Below are 19,877 nucleotides of genomic sequence, written 5' to 3' on the forward strand. Positions count from 1 at the left end.
CTCAAGTCCAAAATTAGGTATGATTTTGACAAACATGTGAAAGAAATTTCCTTAAACATTGGTGACAGAGTCAGAGTCCGAAGACCATGTAAGGTTAAAGGTTCAAAATTTTATCCGGAAACAACCATTATTCAAATCAGTAAACATGCTGTTAAGGTAATTGGTGGCAAGTGGTGGAGTAAAAGGGCTGTTTCCAAAGTGAAGGGTTCAAACATTGCTCTTAATGATGTTTCAGGCTCGAACATTGCCCCTAATGAAGTTGACTCTAACATGTTATCTCCCCATAACCTTACAGCTTGTAGCTCCTATGTGGGTGATGGGGCTCTGTCATTGTTTGACAATTCTAATGTACAGGAGGATGAGTTACTTCAATCTGCTGATTTGATGAATTCTGATGATTGTAACACAATTCTTTCAGATGTAGCTGGACCTTGCTCAGGATCCTCTGAGGCCTCTGCACCTTGTTCAAGGTCCACTAGAATTAAGTTTACACCTAAATATTTAAATGATTATATTACTTGATATGTTGTTTTCTGTTATGAATTTTATTGTTTCCTCTTTTGTTTTCTCTCACCTTGTTTATTTTAATATGTTTTGTTTTTGGTAATTGTGGGGAAGGAGGTGTGTTATATCCTATGTTTCATAAGTTATATCCAATGTTTCCTCATTGCTTATGTTCTTCTATGTATTTGCATCCTAGTGCCTTGGTTGCTAGGTTATTGTGGAATGTTGCTCTCCTGTTCTTCAGTTGAAGACTGGAGCTTCTTGGATGTGCACTCTGATAGATCTTATGCTGTACTTGAGATTCCTGATTAAACTTAGGGGCATATTACCAACAACTAGCGATAATTTTTGTCTCTAACTTTTTTAGAGACAAAAATTATCGCCGCAAATCGGCGATTTTTATCGCAGATAAACCTTGCTATTAGCAAGGTTTATCGCAAATGCGATAAAAAACGGCCGCAATGCATGAATATCGCTGAAAAGTCAGCGATATTCATGCATTATCGAGCAAATGCTCTTAGCCATGTTATCCACCTCCCATTGGATAACATGGCTAAGAACTGCTCAGGGCAGGTGTTAGCTTTTGGAGATATTCGCGCTTAGCGCGAATATCTCCAAAAGTTGGTAATAGGAGATAGCGATGTTAGCGACTGTTTTCAGTCGCTAACATCTAGGCACGCCCACTTTGCATGTCATTAGTGATAAATATCACTGACATGCAAAGCGGGGCCCAAGATGGTCGCTATCTCCTATTAGCTGTCACTAACTGGTGTTAGCGACAGCTTGGTAATAGGGAGATAATTTTATCTCCGCTTTCTTGGCTTTTAAAGCCAAAAAAGCGGAGATAAACCCCCTTGATAATATGCCCCTTAATCCTTAAGTTTATCTCCTTCTCCGGTCATAGTTTGGATACAACACCTTTACAATGCCTGTATTATTGCAGGTTTTTTAAACACAAATAAAAGGCATTGTCTTTTACAATGCCAATAGCTCAAACTCTCACAATTGTGAGACCTATTGCTTTGCAAATGTTTGTTTTCATTAATGCGGGCAACCCTGTCTGATGCACGGATGTGGTCACTGCTGGTAAACTTGCATGTGGTGGCCACTAGTGCAATCTTGTCTTATGTGGTCACCATGACAACACAAATAATAGCAGTAGCTCATGGTGATTTTAATTGAACATAAATAGCACTTACTACACAAAAGGTGGGAGCTCACTGCACTAAAGAATAAGGATTCTGCATCAATAATAGAAGAAATACTCTTTAAAGAAGTTTGCCTTCGCTAAACTTCTGAACTACAGGTGGGATTTTCAAGATTGAGGAGCACAAAGTGAAAAGACTGATTTCCTGGTTCTCTGTTTTTGCTTTAATAAATAACTTATTAGGATCAGATACATACCAATATGTTAAGAATAGAAAAACATAAACCACACATTCCTTCATTGGACTAGAACATCTGCAAATGCAGTCTAGTAAAGTATCCAAAGACAGCACATAAACTATTACCAGCACTCATTATTGCTTAATCCCATACTGGCTGGTATTAAATAGAACAATGCTGCTCAACTATCCTGACCCAAGTTTTAACAAACCATCTATGAACATGAACACAAATAGAGATGGGGAAACTATTGTGTAACTTGGATGTTTGCAAGCATTACTGAACTTTCCTTCATCCTATTCTCAAAGTATAGAACTATTCTGATAAACCAATTCGTATTCCTCCCAATCAACTTGCCTTGCGTACATAACCACTTTGGTTTACATAAGTTAAGGATATATATACACCAACCAGTGCTGCATTACATGGTTTGCTCTAATTTTCTACACCTTTAGCCATAAATAATGCCCTATCTAACCATAAACGGTTCCATTGATCGATCCAACATTTGTCTTCATTCTTATGGAACAAGATGAGATTTCCTGTAGAGTAAAACAGACTCTAGAACCAAGGGTAGTAATCTCCAGTTCTACACTTCTTGCTTGGGCCTGATGACCACTGGCTCCTTCCGGTTTCCTAAATGGTTTACACGGCCAGGCAAGCTGTTGTTCTACCGACTGCTGGCTTGTAAACGATGAAGGAGGCTTTAAAGCGGAGGGAGTCCTATAGAAGTAGATGGTGCAGATCAGTTTTCTTCATAAGTGTGATCAGAATGAAGTGTGCTCTTCAGCAGGGAGGTGTGGCATCAAGGAAGATGACATATTTTGCATTTCCCGGGGCAGGTTAGAGAGGCCCTTGGCTCGGACTCTGGTTGTGAAATATTCACCCCGGTACTCTTAGTGCTCGAGTCTGCTAACAGCTGGATCCAAGCCGGTTAGGTTTTTATGGCTAATGAAGGTGGCTCATGGATTTGAGGTGACCTCTCACGAAGAAGACATTTTGTATCCACAAGGGTAAGCAGTAGGGAGAAGCAATCAAGCTTAGAATCAGACAAGTAGTCTTTGATTTGGCCTTCTTTGGTGTCCTGTTGGTGAAGACATTCCGTTGTGGTTAGAGTGAGGTAGGTACTTCATTCCATGCCTGAGTGAGAAAAAGTTCAAGAACTAGGTTAGGCCATTCTAATGGAGTAATACTGTTATTCTACTAAATAAAAAATTCAATTGATGCAATATATCAGTAATCAAATGCTCACAAACGTCTTCAGACCACATTAAAAAGCACACTTGAACGTTACATCAGCTGAGTTAGAACATTTTTGCATGCAAAGTAAAAAAAACGAATTAAAAAGTAGTAGTGATGGGAAAGGAATATCTCAAATATTCCCTTCTCTCTGTTATACAGGAATTAGAGGGATTTAGGACAGCAAACAATCTTTTCCGGGATAACATCACACCTCAGAACAAGCATTGGCAAAGTCAGTAGGTCCGGCTTTAACATGCCAAACACATTTAAACATAGGCTTTCATAAATTAAGCTAACATGCACAATTCCACTTTAAATTTGCACGGCCTGTTGGCTTTGCTATTTCAGGGAAAAAACATAAAACAATTATTTTAGGTTATAAATCGAGAAATCGGAGAATAAAATTAAGGCAAATGTACCGTGTGATGGCAGTACACTTTTCAGATGAAAAATATTACCTCATGCATTCTAATGGAAGCTCAAAAGACAGAATGATAAACTAAACACCCACAGCATGAAATAGGAAAGTAACATTTTCAGGGTGGAGCCCAAATCACACTACGTATAGTTTGAAGAATAGTTTTTAAAACCGGCTTGACAGTGCAGCCGTCTTCAGAAGTACTGTTACCTATCTCGTAAGCGTCATGCAATTATGGGGCAGGTTTCTTTAAAACCAAGATTTAAGAAACGACTAGTTAGAACTAACCATGACTGAGAACTAGCTAAACCAACAGGTCTCTCTAATGAGTCATATAAGTTGGCTCTGTCTCGAAAGGATAACAGGTGGTTACCCAATTTTGCAAGAGATTCTTAATTGTGCGGAATTACTGCGTTCTGTCCCAACCTACCCCGACTTCAAGAGTATTCAAATGACCACAGATGTCCAACATATCCTGGCTCACATATTTACATAGATACCTATTTATAATAGTTGTAATAATGGGGGGAAATGAATGCTGGTATCTCCCATGGACCCAGGCTGGCAGAGTAGGATAGCCCAACCTTTTCTTCTCTTTATCTTGCTTAAAAGTGAAAAACGAAATAATAATAATATAATAATCAAGGAGATTTATAAAGCGCATGGTTACGCCATCCCGGCGTGTTCCTGCGCTAAGGTGAGAGAGGTAACGGCCCAACCGCGGTCTAAGGCCTCCGCTAGGCTAACCGGAGAACAGATACGTTTTAAGCACTTTCCTAAACTTAGCTTCAGAGATCTCCATCCGGAGTTTTACAGAGAGTTTGTTCCAGTTTTGAGCTGCCAAGAACCTGAAGGATCGGCCTCCCATTCTGGCCTTCTTTACCTTCGGCTCTTTCAACAGACAAGCCCCACTAGATCTAAGGGACCTTCCAGGCACATAGCTGGTGACAAGGTCCCTCAGATATGAAGGACCAACGTTCTCGGTGATGCGGTGGCAGGTGCATAATACCTTAAACATCACTTTTTTCTTCACTGGAAGCCAGTGCAGCATATCCAGGGCTTTTTTTGAAGCAGCCCTCCTAGGCTGCATAAGTACCAGCCGTGCGGCGGCATTCTGCAAAACCTGTAATCTCCCAAGACCTTTAGCCGTGGCGCCCAGGTAGAGTATGTTGCCAACGTCTTCCTAGCCCCTATCAGGAGGAGATCTAACGTTTTGCGTAGATTTTTGAGGACTCCGAAACATTTCCCCACTACGCGTCTGATATGTACATCATAAGAAAAAATGGAATCCAACCAGACGCCAAGATTTTTTGCCTGGGTGCATGGTGTGGGGGTAGGGCCCAGACTCGGTGGCCACCAAGCCGACGTCCAGCCAGACGAATAACCCCCCACCACAAGTACCTCTGTCTTGTTGCCATTAAGTTTCAGGCAGTTCTTAGCAATCCAGGATGCAAGTTCCTGCATGCAAGCCCTGAAATTAGAGGCTGCTACATCCGGTGCCTGGGATAGGGAGATCATCAGCTGGGTGTCATCTGCATAAGAGACGACCCCAGCTCCAAAGCCCTGTACTATCTCCGCCAAAGGAGTCATATACAGGTTGAACAGGGTAGGGCTCAGGGCAGAGCCCGGAGGCACACCCTGCTCCAATTTGATGCCATTGGAGTAGTGTGCACCTTGTCTAACCTGAAAACTACGGTCTACCAGGAAGGACTTAGCCATTTCAGGGCCGGGCCTGATACACCGCCCTTATTCAGACACTGCAGCAAGGTGTGATGTGCTACAGTGTCAAAGGCGGCACTCCGGTCTAACATGATCAGAGCCATAGTGTGCCCAGCGTCAGCCCCCTGTCTCATGGTTTCCGAGGCACGCAGTAGTGTGGACTCCGTAGAATGACCAACCCGGAATCCCGATTGCGACAGATGTAGGTGGCTAGAATCCTCCATATGTGTCATGAGTTGCTGATTTACCACCTTCTCTGCTATCTTTGTCAAAAATGGCAGAAGCGAGATAGGTTGCAAAGTTTCTAATTTGTCTTGACTAATATTCGGCTTCTTCTGGACTGGTAGAACAATAGCTCGTTTCCAATTCCCTGGCACAGTGTGTGAATTGAACAAGACCTCCAAAACATGCCTGATGTACGGCTCAAGAATCAACAAACTCTGGCCCAGCACTTTAGGTGGGGCAGGGTCTCTGGGAGAACCAGACTTAATGCTGAGACAGATTTAACTAAGAGTCTCGGAGACGGAACAATGACATTGTTTAGTCTCTGACCTGCCTCAGTTTCTCTCGCCTTTTACTCAAATTCTAAGCCCCTCCTTACGGTCCCTGAGAAGGAAGAGTAGATTTCCTTCACCTTCTCAGAAAAATAATTCGCAACCTGATTGCATGCCTCAGCCGAACCCACAATTGGCGCGGCCGTAGCTGCGTGGGAAGAGATCTCCTTGAATATTTTAAAGAGTTCTTTTGTGGAATTTTCCGCCGTCCCAATTCTTGTCTGGTAGTAGGTGGCTTTAGCCGGCCAAATGAGACCATAGTATTTTCTCTGTTCCTCACTGTATTTAAATCTATCCTGGTACAAAAATCCCTTTCTCAACTGCCTCTCCAGACGGTTACATTCCGCTTTTGCGAGATGTAAAGCTGGCGTGAACCAAGGTGCAGATTTATGTACCCTGCCCATCGGTTTATTAGAGAGCAGCGGGGCCACCGTATTAAGAGCGTTCTCTACACGCCTCTCCAGATTCATTTAGGCAGTTTCACTGTCTGTGCCACCTGGGGGCCCGCCCACTGTCAACTCTCTATTAAAATCATCCTGTACACAATTTTTCCATTTCCTTTGCGGGTGATTGCAAGTGGCTAATTCCTGGCCTTCGACCTCTGGAACCCTTATCACAAAGGGAACCAGAAAATGATCTGGCCAGGGAACAGGGAGGGGGTGGATACTTCTACATTCTCCCAGCTAGTGAACACCGGATCAAGTGGGTGTCCGTGCTGATGAGTAGGGACGCACGATTTCAAGCACAAGTGGAGCGACCGAAGATCCTGGCATAGGTCGAATGCTCCCTTATTCAAAGGGTCCTCCAAATGAAGATTCATATCACCCAGAACTAAAAACTTATCATGTCTTAACGCCAGATGAGCAATACCCTCAACCAAACTGGGCACAAAGCGTGTAGGGGGACCGGGGGGTCTATAGACCAAAAGCCCTTTCACTGTAAGGTTGGGGCTGATGTTCAGTGTCCGCATAACGTGAATGGTTCAATAAAGCATTCAAGGGGAGGTCTAAAGATCACCGCTATCCCACCTCCTCTGCCTATCGCCCTATCAAATCTGGCTATTGTATAGCCTGAGGGGAGTGCCTCTAGGATATCTGGCTCAGAATCGGCATCCATCCAGGTCTCCGTGAGAAACAGGAGATCAAGCTTTGTGTCCGAAAGCAAGTCAGAGATTTCGATTTTGTGTTTACTAAGAGATCTACAATTCAGTAGCCCACAGCAGAGTCCACCTCTCCCTACCTGCCTTATGTGATCAATATTCCACCTAAATGGGCAATGACTGCAGGCACCATCTTGAGTAACTGACATGCTGTGCCTGCAGGCATGTCTATAAGGGGGCACAATGCCTGCAGCTCCACCAGGTCATATTGTATTCTGACCGCAGTCCGGCCAGGGGTCCTGGCCCCGGTCCCCGTACGGCCGCGGACGGGCTTGCCTTTGGCACGCGGTCGCTTGAGCATAGCCTTTTATTCCTGAAAGATTGAGCCGGGAATGGCGACTAGAGCGCTAACCGGCCCCCCAGCCAACCGTAAGTGCCTGTCTCTCCCCTTCCTTGCCCTCCGCGCAACGGTGCTAATCACCGGGGCGGGAAGAAGGAAATCGAGTACAGGCCTCGGGTCGGTCTCAGCAAGCCCCTCAGAAATGTGACCGTTTGTGTGGTCCAGAAGGATATAAATCGATCGACCATTTGAGCCCACGTTTAGAGGTGACTGAGGGCAGTAAAAAAAGGTTCACCACTTTCCTGGAGGGAAGAGTACAATCGGTCAGATTGGACATTGCACTCAATGCAATGGTCAGCTGTTGGGAACCATAAGCTCCTCTCCGCTCTCTACTAGTATTATCAAAATTTACATAAAGCCATCTGCTCAAGCTCCTACTTTGGTAGCAACTTTCTCTTCATACACAGTTGACACCTGACACTTACAGAGGACCCAAAGGCACAATAAGCAAGGGGATTCCCATGTCAGTCACTTAGTGTGGGAGACCTGACCACAGTTTAACACCAGCAAAACAGATCATTTTGTTTGGGTCCCTCCACCGCCTCCGGCACAGCACAGAGGCTTCCCCAGCCTTCAAGCGGGAGGTTACCCCAGTCTTCAAGCGGGAGGTTAACACTCGCCCTTAAAGTGAATGTGAAGATTTTGGGGGTGCTGATTGATAGCACACTAATATTAGAGAGACCCAGGCAAAACAAGTATCAGGGACTATTAGATTGCCTCTGGCTTGCTAAGGAAGATGATCAACTTAGTTCTTCCTAATTTACAGTCTGTTCTTCTGGCATTGATCAACAACACCTGGCTTCTTCTTTAAGAGAATAGGAGGGAAGTAAGTTGCTGTCATGCAAAAGGCCCAAAAGGGGTTGCTTGGTAGTGAACAGAGTTTCAGCAGGTAAAGCACTCTCTCCATAATGGCAGTATTATGAGAGCAACATTCAAACGCCTCCACTTCGGTTTCAAGTTCGCATCAGCAGGAAAGAATAATGCACTATGTTTCCTCAAGACGGCTGCACTTGTGAGAATGGTATACACACTTTTAGACTGTCCACTGCTTGCGTAGAGGCTTTATTTTGGAATATGCTCTGGCAAACCTCATGTATGATGCAAGTTAGATCTTTACTATAATCCATTTGATCATTCAACATTACAATGTAGACCTTGTGGGCAAAAATGGCTAGAGATGTGTTACCCTAAAGCCCTCTACAAAAGTGTTTAACTCTAATTACTTATCAATTATCTTATTAATTATCAATCGGTGCTACAGGCCCAATAGCAGCATATAATTCACAGACTATGGGTTCATATTGTACCAATTTACTAGGGACTTACCGCCCGATTCATCAAACAAAATTGCGCTCGCAAAGGGCCAGATTCTGAGAATCTGGCCCTTTGCGAGTGCGATTCTTGCATTTGGGATTCAGCATCCCAAATGCAAAAATCGCTAATTGCGATCTCGCAAATTTGCGAGGAATTACATTTAAGGAATCTCTATTTGAGATTCCTTAAATGCAATTCATCATTCAATTTTTTTTGGCGAATTCGCAATTTCTGGCCGCAATTTACCGCGAGGTCAGACCTCGTGGTAAATTGCGAAAACTCAGAAAAATGCATTTAAATGCATTTTTCTGAGTTGCATGTTACACACACACATGTCCTTTGGACATGTGTGTGTGCAACACCTGTGTAACACTTCATTTGAGGGGTGCTACAGGGTGTCCTTTGGACACCCCTGGCACCCTTCAAATCGCTATCTTATTTGCGATTAGCAAATTGCTAATCGCAAATAAGGAATACTCCCCATTCATTCCTATGGGCCTTTTGGCCCATAGGAATGAATGGCGAGTTATTCCTTATTTGCGATTAGCAATTTGCTAATCGCAAATAAGGAATATGTAGGAATCGCATTTCTTTATGCAATTTCTACATGAATCCCGTTTTGCGAGTCCTTAATAGCGATTCGCTATGAATCGCTATTAGGGGCTCGCAAAACGGGAGAATGATGAATCAGGCTGTAAGGAATCTCAAATAGAGATTCCTTAAATGTAATTCCTCGCAAATTTGCGAGATCGCAATTAGCGATTTTTGCATTTGGGATGCTGAATCCCAAATGCAAAAATCGCACTCGCAAAGGGCCAGATTCTCAGAATCTGGCCCTTTGCGAGCGCAATTTTGTTTGATGAATCGGGCGGTTAGAAGTCAATTAAAAAACGCCAATTGGGTATAAGCCTATTCTACTATGTTTTAGGGTGAGAGCACAAGCACTTCAGCACAGGTTACCAGTGGTAAAGTGCACAGAGTCCTAAAGCCAACAAAAATGAATTCGGCAAAAAAGGGAGAGGAAAGGCAAAAGGTTTTGGGATTACTCTGCGGAGAAGGCCATTTTTAACAGAAACTGAAGCAACTTTGATATGGAACAAAGTAGACTGCGGCCAAGTTAGGTCAAATTTGCAAGTTGCTCTTCTAAAAGTTTCTTTCTGACTTGTAATCTTTTCTGCATGTCAAACTTCTTCAGCATGGCAAAAGTAGGAAGCTTCCACAAGCCAAGAATTGTCAGCTGAAGTCTCAAATCTTTGACTAAAGAGTGGTAAAGACACCAAGATGAAACCTTAGCAACACAGCTAAGATGGAGGTTTAGCACTTTGTTCACATGTTCCAGGTATGACATCTTTACTAAGTCACAACGTTTGGAAACATTCCGTATCTTCCTTTTCTTACCTTCAAAAGTATGCCAACATTCAAGACCCCTTCAGCTGCTAGTCCATGGCTTCAAGTTGGAGCAGGTCTCCCCATAGCTCTAGGTGGTTTATACAGAAAAATGCTCCCTTCCAACCCAATCTTTGACGACCTTTGCTGCTAATCCAGTTTACTTTATTCAATAAATCAAGCATGGATAAATGATCTCAAATATTCAAAATCTCATCAATCCATTCAACTTTTAATACCCGATTTCCTATATGCTGTAGATTTCTTTGAATAGCATTTTTGTGTCAAAGGTTAGCGAAGAAGAGTTTTAATCAATGTTTTCCACTCATCGTAGGCTTTGCAGATAGGCTGCAAGAAATGGAAAAACATAGCACTGCCTAACTCACATGCTATAATTTTAGATCCTAGTGAGAAAATATTTATCTCATAAATGCACTTTGCATAGCTGTGCAAACGTGGTGTACAGCTGATTCACCAGTGTCGGGCGTGGCATCTTCCCATTAACAAAGATTGCCCTTTTAAGCAGCACACACATAACTATGTTTTGATCTATAGGCCTCAGCTAATCCAGAGGTTAAAAATAACTTCCCCTGGCAATGGCCAGGGAAAAAGAGGCAGCTGTGTTGTGCTCCAGTAGGGGGCAGTGACGGCATCCTGGTCACCCTTCATTGGGCTTCATTTTGTGATATGTGTGTTTCCAGTCATGCTCATTCACTTCTGGCACGAATCATTGGCAATAAAAAGCACCCCCCTGGAGGCCTCAAACACCTGTAAGTGCCAGTCTGTACTAGTTGGGGTTTCTTACTCTTCCCTCTGTTCTCTGCTTTTAATTGCTACAGTTCTTATCGCCAGCACCAAGACTCCCTTGGGGCAATCGTTTGCTCTCTACAAATGTTATCTCATCTTAATGCAACTTTTGCACCAATGACTGCAAGAGGCTGGTGAAGAAGACATATTACTCTGGGCTGCTTGCAATGGTGAAGTCCAGTTGCCCTAGATATGGCTCAAGGACTCGGAACCAAAGAAACTAATGGTAAAAGGGACTGATTCAGATCTCATGCATGTGCATTTCTGTTCAGAATAGCTCTAGTTTCCCCAGACCAAAAAGGATGGCTGAAAAGCCTAGCCCAGCAACATTCACAGTTCACACATCCCTTCGGATCCCGTGCATACAACAATATTAATCAGAACAAGGGTCAAGTAAGACCTTGCCTGGATGGAACGGTAACAAAGTGCGCAGAGACAGAAGAAGACAAGGACAGTTGGACAGAACCAGGGTCAAGATTTGCAGTTTCCACTCTAATGGCAACTGGAACTATCTCAGCACTCTGCCCAGTGAGACGCCATGGGACGAAGCAACTGATTCAAAAAGGTTCCATATGAAAAGCATTTTAGAAAGTGAACAGCATTCATTTACACGTAGGAAATGATGGTTGCTGTCTTCGAGGTTGATGTGGCTATGAGCGGGCACTTATTCTAACATTATACTAGTTGCAGTTGTGTTACTGTACTGCCTAGTCCCCATCATCCCTACTTTGTTTTAAGGTTTCTTCCAGTGAAGTTTACCCAGGCTCAGTGTGATGCCTCAGTTGTTGAGCAGAAGGTGAAAAGTACGTTGAGGCTTATTCTACTGAAGATACTCGTGACGGGTTTATGTGTTTCTACGGTCAAAATAACGTTAATCAGATTGTTACGGGTGTGTTCCAGTTAAATAGGATTGTGTGGATGGTGTAACCGATGCAATTAATTATCCTGACAGACTCTGTGGGGTTTGTACTTTAAAAAAAATGTTACTCGGCATGATCAAAGATGTTTTGCCAAATCCTGCTTTAAAACTGGTGCATGCATCTTTAGAAATGTGGACTTTACAAAAAAATTAAATCGATATGTTTCTGAGACCTATTCACTTCTTCGAAAAGACAGGAAGAAACTAGGAGGAGCTCCAGCTAAGATGACTTGGTAATACAATAAAATGTGAGGTTAACAGTGTATTTGCTCTCACCAAAACCTTTAAAATCATTAGGCCAGCACCATGTAGGCATTTCCGTTTTCAAATTGTCACTTTTATAAAGCCTAATATTCGAAAGTCGATAACCCACCAACAATGATGCCACTGCAAGGCCACACCAAGCATCTTCGGGCCTTGTATGCCGGTCACAGTATGTATCGTAATCTATAGTTTGAGATAGGATAGCGAATATTTGTTATAGGTTAATTTACTTGGGGCATACTTTGCAGGGTTGCAGTTAACCATCAATTGTGCTAGTTATCCCCTAAGCATCCACCCCTCACATAAAGTTCTGAACCACATCTGAGAGTTCAATCCACAATCTCAGGACTTCTTGTAATTAAATAATTGAAAACAAAGATTCCGAAGACATAAAAATATCATTGTAAAGATCATGTATTCTCCAACTGGGATACACTTTCTGCTTCCACGGACATAGCCATTCAGTGTCAGTGGATTACTTGGTGATGGGAAGGGTATGTCCCCGGCATGCTATATGGGTGTGTACCACACGTGCCTTCATATTGGACAAAGGACTACTGTAAGGATTACTGACCCGGTCCTGGGTTTAACACACATCAGTAATGACAAAGAACCATGTTTTTTTAATCCTTACTGAGACCAGACAGTTGTTTTATCTGGGTCAGTGAGTGTGGCCTTCAGGCCTCTTGTGGAAAGTTCTGCTATTGTCTGAATCTCAGAACCTTGTGCTTACATCCTGTGTGTGTGTGTGTGTCATGCATCTATGCCTGTAAAGAGTGTATGTAGCATGTGCGTGGTAGTAAGAGTCTGCATGTGTGCGAGTTCAGAATCCAGGGGGGTCCATTTTGGAAGCCCTTGGTTAGCACAGCATCAGATGGAGGATGGGGCCTGCTTCACTAAAGAGAGGAAGTGGATGGCCTGCATTTCTTTGGCTGGAGAGTGGATACTAAGGAACTAGAGTGAGGCGAATGGAGAGAGGGCCACCTTTAGAAGTCTCACCAAGACTTTGTTAGCAAAAGGCTGGCAATAGTCCTTTCTCAGCACCGACATTTGGATGATGGCAGAGGAGGGTTTGGGATGGCAATATCCGTTGTGAGTGATGAGCACGTGAGTAGGTCAGCCTTGCCCTTTTCTCTGTGCCAGATTATCGCTTCGGAGAGGGTGATGATAGCCATATGTACAAACTCCACATTCATTGTGCCCATTCAGTGGGTGCTCCTGCTTGGAGAGAGGCCCTGCGCTACTTGCTATACCAAGCATCACTTTACTCAAAAGCCGTACCAGACAGCAGCCTCAGAAAGACTCTTGAAAGATAACTACCCCAAACTGGTTCTGCAGTTTGGGACAGTGTGTCTACATCCCTGGTCTAGAAAATGTGTATAAATGTGCGATCTAAACAAAATAACTAGGCTCGATTTCCAAATTCTTTAAGGCAAAGCCAGGCAACACTCTGCAGACCACTCAAAGGTCTGCTGAGTAACCAGGGCGAGTACCCACCTGGCAGCCAGTTTACTAGAGGTGAGAGGACATCACTTGAAGTCTGAACTTTCTACTGGAGAAGTGGAGGGTCTTCCTAGTGCCTAGAAGCTTGCCTGCCTGGTATAAGAGGAAAGGAGTTAGAGGACAGACTGTCCAGGAGGAGAAGCTCAATGTGTACCCAACCTGAGAAACAGCCAGAGAAAGCAAGACCACCACCAGGGAGAGTGAAGCCCAGAGCTACCACTGCAGTTCCTAGTAAGTACTGCAAATCCAGGTACATCCGCAAAACGTCAGGGCTGTATCTGCCTTGCGGCATGCATTGACCCAGATCAAGGCTGCAAATGCTGTGACGTGTATCAGCCAAGGTCAGGCTGCCCAAGGCGAGCTGCAACTGCATGTTATGCAGCTTCAACAGCCCAGATGTTGGCAGTGACTGCAAAGGACATCTGTACAGCCACATTAGAGCCCACCAAGCAGCATAAGTCAATTAAAGGGGGCAATACTCAGTGGAGACATGAGAAACACCAACTCTCTGGCAGCCATTGCTAAGGCTACACGAGATTACTGTAAGTCCCTGTAAGTAGTCAGGGCTGGCTTTAGGGCAGTGCAACTCGTGCAGCTGCACTGGGTGCTGCACTGGGGAGGAGTGTGCTGACCTTGGGGGAGAGGAGTGCAGTATTTAGCAATAACTTAACATTTAAAAACAGCTGCTGCAGAGCACATTGAGCAGCAAGATAAAATGTCAAGATAACTCTTCTGATTAATGTTCCTGCTGGAGAGAGATCAGTTTTGCACGTCCCCCTTCCCTCTACCCCCAGCAAATGGCTGAGAGCCCATTATTCGCTCCACAGGTTGGAGCAAGCCAAGGTGTGAGTCTGTTTGTTCTGCCTCTGAAGCAGGTCATGACATCATCAAGATATGCCCGGGACGGGACATTTAAGGCGCCGTGAGGCAAGGGATCAGCCTCTTTTCCTCTCCACCATGCTCCAGCACACAGCATCGCAATCCTACCCACCCACCTCTGGAATACGGTGGTATTGACTGAATGCCCGAAGTTGAACATTTTGGGCGATTTGCCTGACATTTTATGTGGGCACTGGGCAGGTGAGGAGGGGGACTGACCTGCTGGTGGTCCTGTACTTTTCTGATCTACCCTGGAATACCTGAAACTGAACATTTTAGGGGATATTCGCCAGCAGACAGGTACCCCTGGTAGGGACAGAGCGCTATGCGTTGCCCTGGTTGGTATTGAACTTTGGTTATTGGCCGTCCCTCTGAGAGACGAGGGGAAGTGTGAGTTGCCACTGAGGGATGCTTGCCAATAATCCCCGGAATGCCCTAGGTTCAGGGCTGGGGTGAAGAATAAGGAATAGGGGCCTTCTGGCACTATGCACCATTATATTGCTTGTACAATCTTTACTCTAATTTTTGTGCTGATCTGATGACCTTGAGTTTTCATAACTGTAATGTCAGTTTAACTATGTTTTTTTTGTTTGCTTTGCTCACTGAAGTGGTGTTTAATAAAGATAAAGCGCTACGCCTTGGTTAAACCATAATCAAATTTGCCTCTCTCCTGTGAGTCTTTATCAGTTGGGGGGGCGGAGGGGTGGGGGGTAGGGGGGGGGGCAGCGACTTGCACGTTGTGAGCGTACTATGCCTAGTGGCATAAAGTAGCGCAGAGGAATATTATGCCTACTGCCAAGAACGCATACTGTGCATTTCACAGATCTGTATGTTATGTGGATGGATGAGTGGATTACAGCTTTTGTCACAGAGATGCTTCTGCTACTGCAGGTCATGAGATACAACCCTAATATAAGACAGTGACTGTTACCAACTGTCATAGAGCTGCATAAACACTGATTGGACGTTATGCCCCCCTCCCCCAGCATTTCATTATCTATTCCTAATGTTGCTAAAAAGGGCTCGTTTAGGTAGTTATACATTATTAGGAAAGCCAGCCTGTGCTAGTGCTTTAAAACCATTAAATGTATGTGAGAGGGGGGTTATGGAGAGATGAGGGGCACTTTTGCCCAGTGGCAGAGAGGGAATCCGAGGAGGTGGTTATGGGGTGGTGGGAGGGGGCGGCGCCAAAAAGAGTTGTCCTACCAGGCGGACACTGACCTGTTTAGTAGAGGGAAATGACCCCACAACAGTAGGGTAACGACCAGTGTACGACAGCAGGTGTAGGGACTGCAGTCAGGCGGCAGATGGGGCGCAGCTCTTTCGAGGGTATTCTGTATGCAGAGAAGTAAACGTCTGTACACAGAGGGTATTCATAAGGCCAGATGTTGAGGTGCTGGAGAGGATGCAGATGCACTCCATTGAGAGAGGCCACAAGGAAACCACCTCAGGGTCGTCTGTTGCAGTTAGACGACCCATATCCTGCCGTGAACAGGGATGTGGCTGCCACCTGGACTGGTGAATGCGACCCCTGCACAACTAAAACCGGCCACAATACGAGGCGGTGGGGGGGGGGGGGGGGGGGGGGTTAGAACCGCAACCTCAGGATGCCACCTGCACTCAAGATGGAGGGCATCAGTGTGGGCCTGATGGAGAGCCTTAACGCATGAAAACAGGAGTTCCAAACAAACATGGCAAACGCAAGAGGTTTATTTCCTGCCATACGATTTGACGACCGTTAGTGCAATCTAGATAAAGTGCCACCCCCTTAATCAATAATTCACCCGTCAGCGACATATGGATTTAGGCCAGTGAGCAGCTTATCTAGAATCTGCTCGACTCAGTCACACGATATTTCCTTCTTTACCAAAGACACAGTCGATGGACTTCCCCTGTTCATTAGCGAGGTAATCGACAGTCAGATGTATCACACAGTAGTCTGCAGTTCTGTAGAATTACAAATGCATTTACTAACACACAGATAAGCTTTTCTAAACCGGTACCATTTGCCAACTTGCAAGGTCGCTGTTGTAGCAGCTAATGTATGATGCGTATACATTAGCAACCCTCAATATTCACCCGTGTACCCTATGACTTATGCCACCAGGATTGGTGCACGCCATTCCTGCTTTCACACAAATTACCATATTTGTAAAAAAACAAAACTTTTAGTAGTAGGTTGAGGTCTGGACCATAAGGACCTTGTGTCAACTTCCACAATGACACCAGGCAGTGGAGTCACCTCTGGGGCTGCTGCAGTGCTTAATTTGTGCAGGTGCTTTCCAGTGCTCAGCACCAGCACTTAATTGCCAGCACCGGGGCTTATGACTGTCTGCCACATAGTAGTGGTGTCTGCCAATTCAGGTACGAGCACAGCAACTTCTGTTTGTTATTTCAATTTCCAATTATTAGTATTTGCTTCCAAAGCCATTCTTATAGCTTTGGGAGCCTGTAATAGTATGAATTGTCACACTTTTAAGAGTGTGATGCTTAGTGTGTTGGTGCTGTCATTGGCAGCGCTGCCAGAGGCAACGCATTGTGCAAGCTCAATTGTCCTCCTGTCGAGAGCCCTGGCACTACGTTTTTTACAAATTAAGCACTGGGCTGCTGCCCTGGGCAGACCTCCCCACCCGACAAGGAACCCATCAGAAGGCAGAAGAGTCACAAAAGACAACTAGCCATGCATTTGCTCTTCGGTATCAGGAGGGTGATCAGACCCCATGTGCGGAACTGTCCACAGCGAAGAGAGAGCAGAGCTTCCCAGGAACAGTTCCTCTAGCCTGCCCCTTTTCAGACCAGCCACACCCTGTTAAGCTATTGCACGCTTTAGGGCGGGTAATGCTGCTGCTTTACATGTAATCCAGTTAGCTGAATATTGGTTGAGAAAAGGTAAACTCCTGTGTACTTTGTTGAGTACCAAACAGTCCTACCTTAAGTTAGTGTTATTAGAAGTTCCTTTCTTTCTGCTGGCTGTCACTATTCTCATTTTCACTGCGTGGCACACTGGTGACTTGCAGAATGGACTTCCTATTGATGACCAACAGAAAGCTAGTATTCCTGAGCCTCCCTATGGTGCAACACATCGTGCCTTTAAAAAGCCCCAAGAGCCCACCGCGGAAGTCAGGCGATTGCTCTGCTACCGGATATTTATCTTGGTGAAAGCCTTTCAGCACTGGTTTTGACAGAAGTAACAGAAAACAACAATTAGACTGCATGACAAACACTGCCCTCATACAAACGAGCTGTGTCATCATCTCCAGTCAATCACCGGCTGTCGGCACCGCAAGGCAAGCTCGGATCCCCGGCTGCGCGCGGCACTCTCTTCTCGCCTAGACCATAATCCGGGACTCGTCACAAGGCTTGGAACAAAGCGACCTCAGGCCTGTCTCCCCGCCGGACGTCAGCGGGGATTGGCTCACTGCGGGGCTTGTCTCCCCGCCAGACGTCAGCGGGGATTGGCTCACTGCGGGGCTTGTCTCCCGGCTGGACGCTTGTCTCACCGCGGGGCTTGTCTCACCGCGAGGCAGGGCTTTAAGTGGGATGAAAAAACTGGGGGGTCTCTCAAAGGGGCGTGGTCAATGTATTTAGGGGTGTGGCGTCAACACACTTACGCTAAAAATCTGTGTTTAGCATAGTGTGCCGCCCGACTTGTATTTTGCTGTTCCGGTCATTGCATCCAAATATGTGAGACAACAAGTCACATTACACCTACAACAAGTAAGGACTATTGGCTTTGTCAATGGTTATTAGTTGCATAAATAAGCTGCAACTATGGTTGGTTACACATAACATTGAAAAAGCTTCCAATTGAAGCCCTGGTGACCCTACCGCAATGCTGCTGCTCTAGCGTTTCAGAAATATAAGGGAAATCCTGAAAGAAAATGACTCTTTAAAGGATTTCCCTTCCACCACACCGCTCACCTGGCGTGACGTCATGCCGTAACTTCTCCCCTAGTGAGAGCGGTGAGCAATGTGAGCACGTACACACCGATGTGCCTGCTGTCTTGAAACGGGTCTCTATCAGGCTCTGTGCGCCCTGGCACTTTTTTCTGGACTGCACTGACAGCAAACTACTGTCACTGCAGTCCGGAAAAAAACGGAGCGCCTGTGCCAGGGCTCAAAACAGAGCCCGATAGAGACCCGTTTCGAGGCCCCCTTTCAAAAACTGCCGGTGCTCAGACCCCTTGAGACCCGGTCCACTTAAAGCCCTGCCGCGAGGCTTGTCTCACCGCCGGACGTCAGCGGGGCTTGTCTCACCGCCGGACGCTTGTCTCACCGCGGGGCTTGTCTCACGGCGGGGCTTGTCTCCCCGCCAGAGGTCAGCGGGGATTGTCTCCCTGTAGACTGTGGCCCTGGACCGCTCTCCGACCTGTAGCCATCAACTCTGCCAGAGTTACCGCGCTAGCTGAGTTATAATCATAATAACGTGGTCTGACTATTCATCTGCCTTTTGGTACCGTGCATTTGGCCTGCCTACTCATAAAATCCAGAATTCTGCCTCCACTCAGTACCTCTTTCACAAACTCACACTTTCTGGTTAGCTTACTTTCTCGGAAACACCTTGACATCCATTCTTCTTTGAGCTGCTAACATTCGGGATCCTTTCTCATTCTCGCCACACAGACCCACCCGTGACTTTCTTCATGTGGGAAATGAATTCCCCGCGGCCTCTGTGCATCATCCCCACCATCTTGGTCTGTCCACGCACAGGAAGCGCCCAACCCCTGAGCAACTTACATACAGCCCTCTTACGTTTTACATTTAATGTGTGTGTACTCTACAACTCCCTTTGTCAGCTGTTGAACCACACTTTGCGCCAGACTTTTGTTCCAGCAGATTTTATTTTACTTTGTTCTTTTCTCTATATTTGTACTCAGTCAAACTATCTCGATGTTAATCGCCACAACAGCATTTTCGGTCTTGTAGACACTGTACAAAGCGACAGAAAATACATAGAACTTCAATTTAGCAACCGGATCCTGCGCTCCGATATGGTAAAGCTTCCTTTGTGTAAAAGATATGGGTCCGGGCGCTTATGTTGGGTCAAGTCAACCAAAACCGAGATGAACCTAGTTTAAAAAAGCGCTCAATAGCCAACAGGCATTTATATGTATGTGTGTATATATATGTGTGTGTGTGATATATTATATATATATATATGACTCAGCAGAAACGCACTACTGCACTGTACAGTCAGACGATGAACGAGAAACGCACAGCTGCAGACATGCCTAAAGTGGCACTTTCAACCAGGTAATTAAAAGAACAATCCCAGCATGTGCCGTGCTGGCAGCTTAACACAGTAGCCTGTATTTACAATGCTAAAATCAAAACTGCAACTCAGATTCGAACGCCTAAAAAGCCAGGACTATATGAAGGTGTCACAACAGGAGGTCACTTGGCACCTATGGGAACAAGCAGGGCAGTGAATAGAACAGAGGACACTAGAGGAGGACACTAGAGGAGGCTTCTCCAACGAGTAG

At 45.3% G+C, this 19,877-nt stretch overlaps 1 protein-coding gene across 1 annotated transcript in view; it reads right to left on the reverse strand.

The window, feature by feature from the left end:
• Positions 1-1,852: 1,852 nt before the first annotated feature.
• Positions 1,853-19,877, reverse strand: part of CD200 (CD200 molecule) — a 174,706-nt gene continuing 156,681 nt past the window's right edge. Inside the window, exon 7 of the mRNA XM_086935507.1 lies at positions 1,853-3,030. The gene's annotated coding sequence lies outside the window, so the exon portion shown is untranslated. The remainder of the gene's footprint in view (positions 3,031-19,877) is intronic.

The sequence above is a fragment of the Lissotriton vulgaris genome, chromosome 8, assembly GCF_964263255.1.
Source record: "Lissotriton vulgaris chromosome 8, aLisVul1.2, whole genome shotgun sequence".
In the NCBI taxonomy this organism is placed as follows: Eukaryota; Metazoa; Chordata; class Amphibia; order Caudata; family Salamandridae; genus Lissotriton; species Lissotriton vulgaris.